This window comes from Symsagittifera roscoffensis, chromosome 7 (genome assembly GCF_963678635.1).
Source record: "Symsagittifera roscoffensis chromosome 7, txSymRosc1.1, whole genome shotgun sequence".
Classification (NCBI taxonomy): domain Eukaryota; kingdom Metazoa; phylum Xenacoelomorpha; order Acoela; family Convolutidae; genus Symsagittifera; species Symsagittifera roscoffensis.
In genome coordinates this window covers 3,629,154-3,645,419 of record NC_087068.1, presented here as the reverse complement: position 1 = coordinate 3,645,419, position 16,266 = coordinate 3,629,154, and the positions used below count along the sequence as shown (strand labels likewise).

Below are 16,266 nucleotides of genomic sequence, written 5' to 3'. Positions count from 1 at the left end.
CGGCAGCAGCCAAAAACAAACTTAAAAATTTGTGAATGCTTCGTAGTTATTTATGTTGTGGCGTTTTAGAGCCTGAAGGCACGAGCTAAACACGCAAAACAACGGAGCCCAAAAACAAGGAAGATTAAAGTTATCAATCTCGGCTGCAATAAACTCGTAGATAAATCTCACTCGAGGCATTATTACCCAATTTTAGGAGCCCAAATATTTTGGGTCAAGTATAAAAATGACTAAAGTATAAATACACAAGGATGTTCCGCTTACAGCGCAAAAATTTACAATCATTTTATTGTAATTTATATGCTATTAGCAAAATATTTTTAATGTTTATTAACGTTAAAAAAATCAATATGTAATTCGTTGACATTTAAAGGTCAACTCAATTTATTTGTGAACTTTATAAAAATTAATTTTATAATAAAAATAACTTAATTTTTCGGAAAGAAAATAGCTAACCTGTTTAACGTTCTAATCGATTCAGTCCATTTTAAATTACCCATCAGCGCAATTTTTCAGAGAAGGAAAGAAAAGCAGCTAACGATATTTTCAGGTGAAACAAACAAAAAGGAAAATAAGCTTAAAATCAAGAGGCAGGCTGAAACCATCTCATTGAAGGAAAGAACTCAGCAGTTATAGCTCCTTTCGATTTCTGTCAGAAGACTTTCGAAGGGAATGCAAAAAACAATAGGAAGCGCAGTTAAATTAGAGCAGGCTTATAAAGAAGGAATAGACGCGCAGCGGGATTATTATCAATGAGCTGCTTTTAGTTCCGGTAGCTAGCAGTCTATTACATGATTGGTCCATTTACTACCTGCAAGTTACCAACTGACACCAACAGTACTATTCTATATATGGCCACCACCACTACAACTTACAAGACAACCATCTCAAGAAAGCGAGCAGAGCGACCTGTGCTAAATATTTACCACAGTCGCAAGTATTCACAACAAAATAATTGCTATTATTCATAAAACTACCGCCTCTAATTCCCTTCTATTCGGTTAAATGAATATTCATGCGATCAATGAAAATCCACTTATTGTTCTCAGTTCACAAAAGCCCCCTTTTCATTTAAATTGCAGTCAAAAATCCGTTCAGGAAATAAGATTAAGCTTCAGGAGGCGATGAACACCGGATCTGTCAACATTTTAAATCGGCTCAGCTAGGCATTTATTTCAAAATCATTTCAGGAAAACGTTAAATTGACAGGTTTCCGAGCCAATTCATATTGATTGGCAATCTTTGATATTTTATGAATCTCTTATCGCTCGAAAAATGTGCTTTGAAATATGGAAATGCTATTGAATTGTTTTGCTAAACAAATAGCAGGTCAGAGTGTCAAAATCACGGATTTTTATTCCAAACTCTCCGATCAAAAAAATGCACCTGAAATGAATGAAAGTAGCTTCAGATAACTTTTGATTTGCAAGTAGCGTATGGAACATCTCAGCGCAAATCGAATCTCAGCGCACAGACATCCAAGTAATCAAGACGACTACCCCACAAAACTGTGCCATTGACGCTTACATACACCACAAACTGGTCAATACGAATTTAGAGAAAACATGCTATTAAACTGCCAATACTACGCGAAAAAGGCCAACTCAGTGAGCACTGTTATTTGCGAGTTGGGTTGGAAAAAAATGAATTTTGTAATGAGAAACGAAGCTCGCTAGCTGGCTAGTGTACCAAGAGGTAGTTTTCTTTATAATTTTGACATTTTTGTTCCGACTTTCGAAGAAAACGGAAAATTTATGGGAGTTGTTTTTAGTTAGCATTTACACTTACTTGTTAACTTCTGTGTAAATGCTAATAAGTACTTCTGAGATAATAATTCGATTTTTAAAATAAGGTACAGTCAGTTCAGGTGACGCTATATGTAAATCGGCTCGTCATGCAAGCCAATCCACTATAAGAACAAAAAAATGACGCCAAAAAACAGCCTATTGAAAAAACTATTATGAACTCGACAAAACCATACAATAGACTTTCTGAACAATTTGAATTGAAGAATTGAGATTTAAAAAATATTCCACAAAAAAGTTCAAAGTTCAAGAACAATTCACTAATGAATTTACCAACTTCGATAGAATAATTCAATTGGAGAAAACTGCGTCAACAAGCAATTACTTATTTTACTAGGATTAAACATGATAATGAAAATGCACATTACAAACTAAAAGCCGTTCACGTTTTCTCGCTCAGATTATAATTTTAAATAGGGGAGCGCAGCTAATCTTTCACTTAATGAACGTGAAGCGAATTTAAAAAACCATAACTAAAATACCAAAACAACCATTTGAGAGCGATTGAATTTTTAAAGACACTCTCCTAAACAAAATGCCAAACGAAGAATTTTGTGAATTTTAAGACACTATCCTAAACAACATGTCAAACGGAGAAAATTCCAAGCGGTTAATAAGCCAACAACCCTTAGGCAAAAACTAAACAAACCGAAAAATAGATTTTAGGAAATTAAGTATACAGGAAATAATTCCAGTAATCTATTTGATATAAGTTGCTCATCACAAGTTTGCAAAGAGGCGAGCAAAGCTTTAAACCAATTGAGATACAAAAAAATCTTGGTGTTCAGGTGTAAGAAATAACTATGAAAAAACAGGACCTTAATTCATACTGTACAAAAACTAAAACAATTTAAAGCGTGACCACAATCCATCCATTCTCTAACACACTTATTATGAAACCTCAATTGACAAACTTAAACGCGACAAACCATTGGTAAGGGAAGATAATCAAGATTTTTTCATATTTATGCAATCACGAAGAAACTAGGTCTCACAACTTACATAGAGACGAAGCTTCGCTTCTCAAACACTAGCGAGAACACAACAAGTGCAAAAAAGTAGCAACAAGAATCGAAATAGAAAAGTTCAACTACGTCTCGGATTCGATCTGTGACCAAGAGATTATGAGTCTCACGCACTAACCACTCAACCAAACACGATTATTAAATCTCACACACACTAGCAACAAATAAAGCATAAAACAGATGAAATGTCCACTGCTACATCGTGATTATAGCAAAGTACCACCAAAAATAAATGAAAATTTTAATGAATACTTTTACTTACGAGTTAGGCTAGAAGAAATTAAGCTATCTAGTGTATCATACGACACGCCCTTTATAGTTTTTGGGTTCGAGAAAAAATTATCATAGGTGAATAAAAACAAGAACTTCAGCGGAAATTCTTGGAACTCAAATACCTGTACAAGGCAGAGATACCAAAAAAATCAGCTCAGTTTTAAAAACTCAAATCGCAAGAAATTTCCGTCCGGTAACAATTAAGCCTGCAAAAATAAGATTACAATAATCCAACGATTAATTTTTAGAGCATACACTTTCAGCTTGCAAAAAGTATCAAATCCTGACTGGACTCGATCAGACTTTTGTCTTTCTAAGGTAAGCCAGCTCTGCTCAAAACTGAAAAATCAGACCGTGAAGATAATTTTCGAAAAATAACATTCATTTTTCCAGTTTGCTGCCCTAAATAATTGATCCAATGACGTTTATAGAAGCCAAAGAAAAGCAGCAAAAGCGAGCTTCGCTTTTCACAAAAACTCAAACTTTGCGTTTAATTATTTGAATGTAATAAGCTAAAGGCAACCACACTATTTTACATGTAATTAATTGGAAAGCATAAAGCCAAATTCAGCATAAAATATGCATTTCAAAAACCCTTGCAAAATTAATTAAGTAAGAAATTTTCTGAAATCGAATTTTAATTAATATACTGTTAGATGGAACAAACAACTTTTTTCCGTTCGTTTGATGAACTAAAACAGCACAACTGTGTTTAGCTATAAGTAATCAAATGTCAAAGCACATGGCATTATACTGCCAATGCTGCCTCATGCTTTATATATGCCCCAAAAGTGGCACTTTCACATCGGCAAAAGTGGTAACGAAAGAAACTATTATTTGCGAATTAGGTTGGAAAAAAAGTTGCACCGTACAACCACACTACGTTCTGCATATGTAAGAAGCTATCAATAGGAAAAAACTTTTCAGCCCAAAAAATCATATTTAAAGTTTTTTTGGTGGGAGAAGGAGGTACCGGTAATTTCAGCTTCCAGAAAACTAATTAACACCTCAAGAAGATAAACAATCGTTGAAACTTAGATATATTGGGAGTGGTTTTCTCAAGTATTTTCCACTCATTTTCCGGTAAAAAAACTCCAGTTCTCTTCACACTGAGACATTTTTTTGGGATTTTGAGTCTCGACCAACAGTTCAATATGATATGTTTCAATGTGATAGCACACTTGACTCCGAAAAGAATTCTTTGAGGTACTTAAAATCGGGTGAAATACTACCGTACACCCTTGTTCCTTCCATCCCCTTCGCAAAAAAAATAACTGCATTTGCAGAAAGCCAAGTGCTTACAAGCCACTCGTTAATAACAGCGCAACTATTGATGAGCTCGAGCTCCAAATTGCCCTATTTTGAAGATCGCAACAAAAATATGGATCCGCAATTTCGTTTAACTTTTATAAAAAAAAAAGTAAGTTCAACTTCAAAAGTGCGAGAAAGAAATTTTTAAGTGGCTGTGAAAGGACGCAGATGCTGACTGTCAAATCGAAATTTCTTACTCGAGCAAAATCAAATTTTCTCGGTTTAAAAAATTAGAGTATGACTTTAAATAATATAGCTTACCGTTGGTGCTCTGCTTTGTATTTAGGAGATAAATATAAGAATGTGATATAATCTCCAAGCCAGAAAATTATATGTTCACTGAGCAAGCGCAAAGGCAAAATTATGAAGACTTTGAGTGCGATAGCTGTGAAACCAAATTTGGCATTTTCAGTTGAATAGCATTCTTTGGTTTTGTTCAATTTTCCTACGAAGGACCAATGTCTAGGTACTAACAGTTACTAAGTTGTTTAATATTGGGGCTCTAGTGCTTATCAAAATCTTGACGTGACGTGGTTTTAAGATAGCAATCAAGGGGAAACCAGCTGTTATATTTTCAAACTAATATTAGAGATTATCAACTTCAGCACATATTAGTTCTTGATTGCTGCGGCCCAGTTTTCTATACCAAACTTACTTGATTTGGGCCGGGTGAATTTGGTCTTAATAAAATGGGAGGGGAAATTTGACACCCTGAAAGAATATCGCAAAAAGCCTGTACTCCGGTATAATTTGGAATTGGATTTTGCGATTCTGGAGGCCGACGCTGAGAAGATATATGGTCATAATTGAATAAAAAGATATCCAAGTACATCCACACGTACAAGCAAGTAAAATCAGTCGGCGGGCGGGCGCGCGGCTGAAGAAGAAATGAATTGTCTTGTTCTTGTTCTACATGGAAAAAACACTGCTTGGCGCGACAAAGGTTAAGTGAGAATGAAAGAAGAATCAATCGTGCTAGTTGCAGATAGGCAGCAGGACAAAGAACAGCACAGAAATGTATTTGAACTAATCTCCAGCGGGACAAAGGAGGACAACGCCAGAGGGAAGCACACGAACAAAACACATACCCGGCCCACAAAGCTTATCTCAGGAATATTACTCCTTCTGAATTAACTTTCCATCCCACGACAAAGTGTATCTATTAAAGGAAAGCTGTTCAATTTAAAGCTTCTTTCTCAGGGCAATCTGTAATTTTTAGTCTCAGTAGCCCAGTGACCAGGGCAGCCAGGCTGCATACAAAAGAGAGATAACAGCCCTGTCAAGATATCACTCGTTTGCTTCAATTCAATTTAATATTCAAATTCGCGCTCAATTCACTCTGCCCCACTTCCTAAAGTGAAGAAGAGTTATCGCCTAAATTATCAGCATTTAATATTTTTAGTGCCGGCTTAGGCCTTCTCATTCCACTCACTTACCACGTCTCATCCCATTTCCGAGATTTAGAAGAAAGACTCGGATATATTTTTCACGTACAGGAAGGCATTTTTGGAAGCTAGTGCAAATGAAGCAAATGAAACAAGAGTACTACTTTCATGTGCAAACTAAGTTGTTAACGGGAAAAAAAAACTATTACATGTTTGCAAAGTCGAAAAAAATGTCAACAACCAACACCAGCTTTAAATAACCATTCAAAAAACCATTTCCTAGTGACAACTAATCCGACAGTACTAGAGTAAAAGCCCATAGAGACGAACATAAATTTGTTGCCATGAAAACTTTTAGACAAACTACAAGATACAAAAAACTTTCCCATTAACACCACTCAATATTTAGTGACTAAGACGCTATAACATAACCCAAAACCACAACAGCCGAACAAAGCTATTGAAAAAGCGAAAAAGAAATAAAAGTAAATCCAGGTTTGTGAAATTACAAACACAGAACTAACACCAAATTATTTTCAATTATAGTGAAAATTACTTCAATTGCAAGAAAAATCCATGCTGTGAAAACTAATACCGAAAAAATATAATAAGACAAGCAATAAGCCGACAAATTTTTCAAAGAGAACATTTTCTGTTTGGTTTGCAAATAAACAACAGGCCCTACTAGCTTCAACCCCTGATTCTTTGTCTTACTAGGCAGAGACGTCACCACTAAAAAGCCAAGCGCGCAAAAGACGCACTTGGCTTGGTAAAAACATTTCCGAGGGGCAACTAATCTGACACTACTTGAGTAAATGCCCCGTTGAGCAGAAAAAAGTTGCCATGAGAACTTTGAGACGCACTACAAAATACAAAAGAATTTTCCCATTAATACCACTCAATGTTTATTGACTAAGACGAAAGGTACTTCAGTCGCAATAAAAATTAGACAAGCGATAAGTTTTTTTCTAACAGAAAATTTTCTGTTTGCAAATAAAAACAGGCCCTGGCTAGCTTCAACTCCTGATTCTTTGTCATCCTAGACAAAGACGTCACAACTAAAAAGCCAGGAACGCAAAAGACGAGAATTTAGTTAAAAAAATAAAGTCGAGTTTGGAAAAAAACTGCTATAACTGACTTGGTTAGACAAATTTAAACGTGGAAAAAAGCCCAATGTTTAGAATTGATAACTCTTCCGCCGCGAACGCTTCAAAAAGATACGATTTAGTTTGCTTTGTAAAACATTAGACGAAGTTAAGATGACATTTTACCCAACGCTAAAATGCCTTAAAACACGCAACTTTTTTCTTTTAATGTTCCAGCTGCTCTTTCTTGACTGCGCACTAAGCCTAAACTCAACTTATCAAGATAAACCAGGAAAAAAATTAAATGACTCTTTTCGTAAATAATTTGCAGTTTTTATTTCTAACATAGGAAAAATAGGCTTAAATCACTTATTATTACAAAAACGATAACACCACTTGCGATACAACAAAAAAATATCAATTCAAGATAGCAGACAGTAAAGAAAAACAATTTAAAATTGCCTGAAATGATGAGCTATTTTTGGACAAAATTCTCAGTAATTTTGACCGCGGCGTTTGAAAAACCAAATACTAATCAAGCGGCAACTGGGCCGAAAAACTTGCGATGCAATAGATTGTGATTTTACAAAAAAACAACGCAACCAACTGAGCACTATGATTTGAGGGTTAGGTTAGAAAGTAAGTACATTATACTAAGAAATTATGCTCGCTAGTGCAAATGAAGCAAAAGTAAGATTTTCATGTGCAAACTCTTTAAACAAAGTTGTTTACGGGAAAAAACTATTACATGTTTGCAAAGTCGAGAAAAAAAATGTCAACAACCAACACCAGCTTTAAATAACCATTCAAAAATCATTTCCGAGTGACAACTAATCCGACAGTACTAGAGTAAAAGCCCATTGAGACGCACTACAAAATACAAAAAAAATTTCCCATTAACACCACTCAATATTCAGTGACTAAGACGCTATAACATAACCCAAAACCACAACAGCCGAAAAAAAGCTATTGAAAAAGCGAAAAAGAACTAAAAGTAAATCAGGGTTGGTGAAATTACAAAACGCAGGTTTAACTCCAAATTATTTCAATAATAGTGAATGTCACAAGAAAAGTCAATGCTGTGGAAACTTATCTCAACACAGAGGCAAAGCGGAGCAATCACATTTTTCATGACCTTTATACTTTTTCTATTCGATAGTCGAGTTTTCCTTCCTTCTAACAAAGAAAATGAGGTGAACTTAAACAATACCCTTGCTTATCGCAAGGGTAAAAAAAATCAAAATTCAAACCGCGAAAAATCAAAATTGAGTGAAAATACACAGAGGCGAAGAGTCGCTTCGCAAACACTAGCCAGTTGTCTAAAAAAACTTTGATAATGTTTTAGCACGCTAGACCGCTCTGAAATTCTTTTCCATAGGCACAACCGTCCTCTTGTCTTTCTGCCTTTTGAAGTTTGCATTTAGGCGTCACATTCGTTTTTTTTTTCAAAAGAGGCAACGGAGTTCAACAGAGGGACCTGTTAGGGCCTCTCATTAATGCTGTCATCTTGAACGCCATTGTCAAATTTCTCCAGTCGGAAATCCCAGGTCTCACACTCAACTGCTGGTACCCTGATGATGCTATTTGTGTCGGCGATGAAGATTCTTTGCTCAAGGCCCTCGAAGCTGACGGGCCATCAACTGGCAATTACCTCGCTACTCCCAAGCTGACGTACTCTCTTTGCATTCTGCCGCCTTGTCAGCCTGTCGCAGCTTCCCTTCATGTATTTGATGAACTCCCTTGCGATGCCTTTTCCGCCCTAATTGTTCCTGATCTAGCCTTTTCCCATTCTTTCCTTCCAATCAAGGATGCTGGGCTTGGCCAACACATCCTTGTTTTTCAACACAACCCTTTTTTCCTTGGTTCATCGTGTCAGTCAGATAACTTACTCTCGTTTGCCACAAAATGCAACTTCGCCGATACACCGCAGTTCCTCTGTGCCTTTAATGATTCCCGTTAACATTCCGGAAGCGCGAATCTTTCCGCTTTTCCTAAAGAACCTTCCGATGAAAAACTCGATAAGGACACATTCCCGTGAACAAGATCAGTTTTAGCCGCTCTCTCTGCCCTAAGCCGGTGTTTGGATTACAGCTGTCCCCATTAATGGTGTGGATTTGCACCTGCTTCCAGCTGAGTTTCAAGCTGCCGTCAGATATCGCCTTGGCCTCCGTTTTCGCGTCTCATAGTAGGTTCCCAGAGTCACTTTTTAGCATTCCTAGGGACGTCCCTGTGGAACAAAATGCCGCTTGCGGTGGGAATGGCTGTCAGATCTCCCGTCACGACAAACAAAGGGACATTATTTTCAACGCTACCTCAGTCGCCTCCTTAGCTCCCATCAACGAGCAAAGGAATTTTATTCCCAGTGGTCCCATCCCGGCACAATTTTCTTTCCTACTTGGAGTGCTGGCCTCTCAGTTGTTTTTGACGTCACCATGACATACCCGCTTCATTTATCTTTTCTCTCAAGTGATTTTTTTCCGACTAAGTTTTTTTGTCTTGATAGATTACTAGAATATTTTTTCAAATAAACAATTTTGTTGTGATTTTGTTGAAGCTACACGTCGCTCTGATACCAACGAATTTACATATTTCAGAATTTTATTTACGATTCACGATTGAAAAATGTTTGAAAATTTTCCTGCAAAGCACAACTATTGGCGGCATTTTATAAAAAATCCAAAAATCTATAGCTCAGTTAACCTCAAATAACTAACCTTCGGTTTAGGCTTCCGGTTAAAAAGTTGTTTAAAAGTCCGTTGATATGACCCAAATTTAAGTCATTAAGGCGATCAAATATAAGCCGAAATCATTTGGGTAGAAAGAGTTTTCTAGCACGATAACAAAAAGAAAAAAAAACATATACTCAAGGATATTAAAATGTCAAAGAGCAGAAGTGACAATGTAATGCAAAAAAATTAGTCGTCAGATGTGGCAAATAAGCCGACAAAACAATTGAGTTTATGACGAACTGAATCCAAACCAAGCGTTTCTAAATTTGAGCACACAATGACGAAAATATTTTACCCGAAAAAGTCTACAATTCGATTGCAACACCTTTGACAGAAACGTCTTAAATTTAATCCCAACTTCGCTGATTAAAAAAGAAAAAATCATCCTTAAGAATCAACTAAAACATTGATTTTATTTATTCTTTTTTCTATACTCTGACTAAATTTTTCAGTAGAAAGCGGCTGATCTAAAAAAAAACGCAACAAAAACGGGAGAACTTTCGTAGTAAAATTAGGTTTAAAATTTTTAGGGCGCTCTGTCTCACAATTTAGAACATTTTTTCTCGACATTGCCAAAAAAAATTTGAATTTTTTTTATTTCAAATAAAAACTTACGGTACTTTCTTTGGTGAAGTCAAAATTAGCGGAGAAAAACTTTGCCTAACAGTGTTCTCTAGCAATCCCTCAGATCCTGTTGCAGCCGCAACAAAACGCAGAGCTGTGTTTTTTGAGCTATTCGCTTTGTAAATTGAGTGCGCCTTTTCCCTAGTTTGCCCTCCGGTGCGTCAAACACACCTACACGAGAAATGATTATAAAAAAATATGCGATAAAACGACAGGAGTGCAGCCGTAAGAATATGTGCCAGTTGGTCTTATTAAAGAAATGTTCGATTCAAATTGAGCTTTTCAAAGAATCGAACTGGTCTTGTAATTGAAGATTTTTGTCGCAGTAACTGAAAATCAGAAGTCGAAAATCAGAACGACCCAAAATTAGGTCACTCAGCCGATTAATTAGAAGCCGAAACCATTTGGGCAGAAAGAGTTTTTCCTGCACAAAAACCAAACAGAAAATAAAAATATGTAATCAAGTCTAATAAAAATCCGAAGAGCAGAATTTAAAATGTAAATTGCTCACTACAAGGTAATCTGCTCACTGCAAAAAAAAAACGATTGTAAGATGGGTCAAATAAGAAGACAAAATTTTATCAAAATATCCGCAAAAAACGTTTTTGAATTGGGTTACTTAACGTTTGAAAAAAAATGCCCTGCCAGATTCGAACTCAGGGCCTTTGCCGTCTCATGCGTACAAGTTACCTCAAGACCAAATGTGCCAAAGACGCTAATAGTTTTGAGTTTTTCACAAACTGTACCTATATTCTCGCTAAATTCTATAATCCGTGTATTTGTTTCAGCAAAGAGCGTCTATTTAAACTGGAAAAACAATAACTTTAAAATTGTGGTATTAAAATTAAGAATGCCTCTCAGTTCAGACCATTTTTCCTCGACATTACAAATAACCTAAGAACCTTTTTTGGACTCCAAATAACAACTTAGAGAATTTCCTTTGGTGCAGCCAAAGCTAGCGAGGAAAAAGTTTTTCTAGCAGCAGCCTCTAGTAAGTTCCCAGATTGTTGCAGACGCAACAGCAAGCAGCGTTATTTCCTTGGCAAAAAATATGTGCCAGTTGACCCAACAAAGATTTTTTTGAATTGGTACCACTTAGTGTGGTAACATATCGGAATCCGAATACGCAGAAATCACTGAAACAGTATGGTTTTGTAAAAAAACAGCAACAAGAAGCAGATCGGACTGAGAATGGTGTTAAAGTTTTTCTAAGATATGTGAACGACATAGTTAGAACTGTCAAGGATGATCCTGGCGTAGTCCTCGAGGCTGTCAATAAATTGTAGCCAAACTTGCAGTTCACAAAAGAAGAACTTGATAGTAAAGGTAATTAGGCCTTTTCGGATTGAAATGTGTGACATTCGACCAGAATGTGAAAAATGCAATCTCTGCAGAATTCGGAATTTTAGCAGTAAGCCTTCCGGATTGGTGGTTTTTAAGAACTAAGGGCGTTATTGGAACGTTTAGCCAAACGGTGAAGGCTGGAATATTCTAGTATTTTAAAATTTCAAAAATTCGAATGATGACGTCACATTTCTGAGAAATGCTGAAACGGCCATTTTAACAAAAAACGAGTAAAAGAACAGAACAACAACGTTAGTTGCGCTGACGAGAACAACTTTATCGAAATTGAAGAAGTCGAAATTGAAGAAAAACAGCAGCAGATTGCAGAGAACGAGTTGCAACTATTGTGCTGCTACAATAGTTGCAAGGCCGTTGCGAACAACGGTGAAGGGTAAGAAACCAGCCTTCCGTGTAGTCGTGAAATCGAACTTAAGGAGCTTGATTCACTGGATTCAAGAATCCGGAAGGGTCTCGGGACGGAAAACTTTTAATGACTCATATGAACTTTTAGCATCCTGTCATGTCCTGACTTGAATTTAATTGATATTTGGATTAGTTTTGACAAGGATGAGGTGCTAAGAGTTGGGGGGGGGGGGGGGGGAGGGTTGATCCATCTTCGATGGAGATGATGATTTTTATCTACTGAGCAAAAACAATAGTAATATAATAAGTAGTAGCCCTGTTTTTAGGAGTGACCTCGTGGTCTGGGGATACTGAGACCCAGCCATGAGCTCACTATTTTTGCATGTAATTCAGTTAATTTGAGCGTTCTGGTCGAAGCCGGAGAGCAGTAACGTTTTTGTCGACCCGATGTTAGAAAAGACCACCGAAAAGTACTGGCTTGGTAGAGACGGTGAAAAACATGCAAAGCTCTGTTTAGACGCTAGCCAGTCGTCTTAAGACTTAGTTTTGTTATCCGTCGATATGTATCTTCCGGGCGAATGTTACATGTATGTTTTTATGGCGCTCCTGGGTGTTATTTTTTCATAACATCATGACCGGCGGAACCGTTAACGAGCACTCCGCGCCGAGCGGATGCTCACATTAACGCCCTTAATAGGCCTAAACTGCCGGGGCGGAAGGGTAGTTCGGAACGCGGAAGCCTTCCGGATTACCGTGAATAGTTTTTTAACCTAGTTAAGACCAAAAATTCACGAACCAGGAAGGGTGGGGGGAATCATGAACCCCTCATCCCCTGAGTGGTTTGTGACCAAAAACACTTAAAGATATAAGTAAAACCAAACAAAAAGTAGTATAGTACCCAAGAAAAACAAAAAACATAAAAAATAACCGAAAAAACCAAAAATAGTAAAAAAAAAAGTAAAAAATCAGTAGAAATCATCCCCCCAGACAAGATGTGATTCAACCCCCCCGTTTGTTGTTGATAGATATATTGTAGTTACAGGCATTTATATCAGTCAGGGTCGTTACGATCAATTTTGAGGCCCGTTTGTGAGGCTGGTACTGTAGGGTTATTTGAGCATTTAAGCACGTTAATGATAAATTGCGCTCAATCCGGAGGGGTCAGCTGATTTGCGCTCAATTCGGAGGGGTCTTGGGTGAAGACCGATCCGGCAACCAGTTCAAGGAGCAACAAGAAGGGGCTCAACGACAACAACAATCGACTGTTGGGTATCGTTAACAAGTTTTGTATCCCTTTTGGTACAAAAAGTAAGATAGTAATCTGTGGGGGGCTCGACAGTGCTGCACTGTAGTGACCCTTCACCGAACTGCGAATATCCGAGTTAAGCACCTTAATTCGGATAATAAACAAACCCGGAGGGGTATAGTATTACTAATATTATTATTTATATAGCCTATATTAATAGTCTTATATCGTTTTTCAGTGAAAAACAACGAAAACAGACCGGTTTTTAGGGTCAAAATAGCGATATTTTGATCCCCCCACAAGTCGCGATTTTTGAGATATCGATATTTTTTGAAACGGAAAAAAGCGCTAAGTTAGTGTGTTAGATCGTAACTGCACTACTGTAATAAATAGAACCGGTTAACTTGAGTTCGGAAGTGGTTGGAACTAGTTTGGTACCAAAAACCAAATTTTCCCAATTTTTGATAGTAAGAAACACTATAAAATCAGAAAATTTTCTGAAATCTTTGAGTCAGGACAGTAAAAATAGTTGTTCGGACAACGTCCACTAGTGAATCTACGAGTTTTAAAACCCGCTACCCGAAAGCCTTCCGGGTTGCAGAGAAATCGAACATAACGTGTTTGATTTGGTGGATTCATCAATCCGGAGGGGTCCAGGTAGCATAGTTTTTCGCAAAATTTTTCTACAAAAGCGTTTTAGATCGGGTCTTTTGCATTGAACTAGAAGAGTATAGGTCTTCTGAGCTCAGATCAATAATTTTTAGGTCGAAAGGACCAGATTTGCGGAAAAAGTTAGGCGGAACCTATAAGAGAGAAAATTTTTGAGTTTGGAAAAAAGACGTTTTGGTTAATAACTTTGGAACTACAGAGCATATCGAGTCAATCTTGGTACCATTAGATCAGAAATTAGCTGAACTTACTAGTAGGAAAGAGAATTACTCAAAAAAGCGAGCGAGAAAATTTTTTGAGATTGTTTTTAGCAAATTACACAAATCCGGAGGGGTACACCCTTCACGTTTTATAAATTTTTCTGAAAAACCCTTATACCCCTACCAAAAGTTGATAGCGATTGAACTAAGTAACTTAGGACAGTTCTAGACAAAAAGGGAGGGCTGAAGGCACAAGACAACCATAATAGAGTCGAAATTAGGCAAGTGATAAGACCCTTCACCGTTAGTGTGAATTGTCAAATAAGTGCCTTAACTTCAATCCGGAGGGGTCTAGGAAAGGACCCTATACCTTTCCCAGTTAATTCAAACAGCATAAAAGCAACGCAGAACGTATCCGGAGGGGTATAAGCTGAAATTAAGAAAACTACGAAAAGCTACTTTGACAGAGCTAAGGGCTCCCAATCCGGAGGGGTCGAAATTTTTCAAAGTTAGAGGGGTCCGAGGGGTCTTATAGTTACCAATCCGGAGGGGTCCATATTCTGACAGTCCGGAAGGGTCCTATTTGTGCCAATCCGAAGGGGTATTATTTTATTAAGGACTTAGGTAAACGAAAGAAAGACTAAAAAGCGAGAGGTATTAGGTTATTAATACACAGGCTAGGTATCAGTGACTGCACTGGTAACTTGCCTTTCAAAAAGAACCAGACTAATACAAAACAGGTCCGAACTCGGATATTCGCGACACTAAGTCTAAATTAAAAAGAGCGTGACTCATTGGTGTGGATTGAAACATAATACGTTTTTGGGAAAAGTGACTGCCCTGAGGATTTTAGTAGGTCTAGCTCGGGCAGTCCGAAGGTAGATAGGTAACACAATACTCGGTGGGTGCAATAGACGCCCACTTGAGAAAATAACTGCCTTCAAAGTTTTGTCTGTTTGGTGCAGCACCAAGCAGGGAAAGCTTTTTCTTTAAAAGACAGGTTCGACTATTGTACTGCGACCGACTAAGAGTACAAGACACATACGTTTTTTTTAATATATACATTCATATTGTGTCAATATATATTTTGTTTTTGATTTTAAATCAACCTGAACTGTGCTTGATTGGGTAGTGAGTACACTATCTTTTAAAATTGACTGATAACATCATATTGTGCTAGTTTCCAGATCTTTGGACCGATAATCGGCTAGTGTGAATAAATTTTATACAAACTGTACTCTGACAACATACAGGGATTCGTGGTCACTATTTAGTAGAATCTGGTGGAATTTATTGTGTTGTGTCATTATTATTGTTAATAAAACTATAAGGTCTCTAGCAATTGAGTCAAGAGTAGGCATAGGAAAGTGACAAATAAAGAATGAGTTTAGACAAGTCAAGGATACCAAAACGAGGTAATAGCTCTAGGAGATTCATACCTGAAAAGCAAAGAAAAACGATGACCGATCCTTTTGTGGATTGGATCAAGCGATCCCGGTCTGACAAAAGGGGGACGGTTTCAGGCAGAATGGTTGAAACGAGAAGTCAAAAGACCTCAGAAGAGCGAAGAGAACTGTTAGAAGTGGAGGTCAATACGGACCATACCATGAATGACAACCAGGAAGTAAATGGACTGGAAGGGAGAGGCAGACGGCTGGCGAGTGAATCTACTCCGGTAGAACAAGGCCACGATTTTGCCACTTCCACCGGGACATTGGATCGGGAAGAGATGTCGGAACTGTCCGACATCTCAACTGAAGTAGCGACAACTAGAAGATCTCCGACAGACAACACTATGATGGCAAGCGGAACTGGGAAGCAAACAACGTCGTCATCGTTCTCAGAAAGAATGAAGAACACCTTCTGAAACTTCTTTCCATTCAGCATGGGTGGAGGAGCAGGAAACGACGGTGAATCCCAGGAGGAAGAGGATGAAGAGGGGCAAGGGGACTTTGGATCTCAGGTCAGCCTCAACAGTTCGATCCAGGAGAACGGGGCACACGTCGGAAGAGAGACTGGAGCCATAGACAAATTTGGTGTAGTGACAACGATAAGCAAAGAGGCAAACACACCGGGCCAGTCAAAGGACTTCGCGATTAGGACAAGTTCGGAGCCACAACCTGAAGAGAGTAGAACCAGAGGGCTTGGCAATGCGTTAATGGATCCTGAATTAAATAATGAAAAGACGTTGAAGCAGAGAGTCAAGG

The 16,266-nt window shown here is 37.7% G+C and overlaps 2 protein-coding genes across 3 annotated transcripts in view; both read right to left on the bottom strand.

Moving 5' to 3' along the window:
* LOC134851005 (gamma-aminobutyric acid receptor subunit beta-3-like) overlaps positions 1–5,503 on the bottom strand; it is a 28,228-nt gene extending 22,725 nt beyond the window's left edge. Inside the window, exon 1 of one of the 2 annotated variants that reach the window (XM_063866878.1) lies at positions 4,676–5,503. The gene's annotated coding sequence lies outside the window, so the exon portion shown is untranslated. Of the gene's footprint in view, positions 1–456; positions 872–4,675 lie in introns of those variants that run through there. The other variant, XM_063866877.1, reaches the window with a different exon arrangement.
* Positions 1–16,266, bottom strand: part of LOC134852180 (oligosaccharyltransferase complex subunit ostc-like) — a 506,030-nt gene that overhangs the window by 136,315 nt on the left and 353,449 nt on the right. The window lies entirely within an intron of this gene.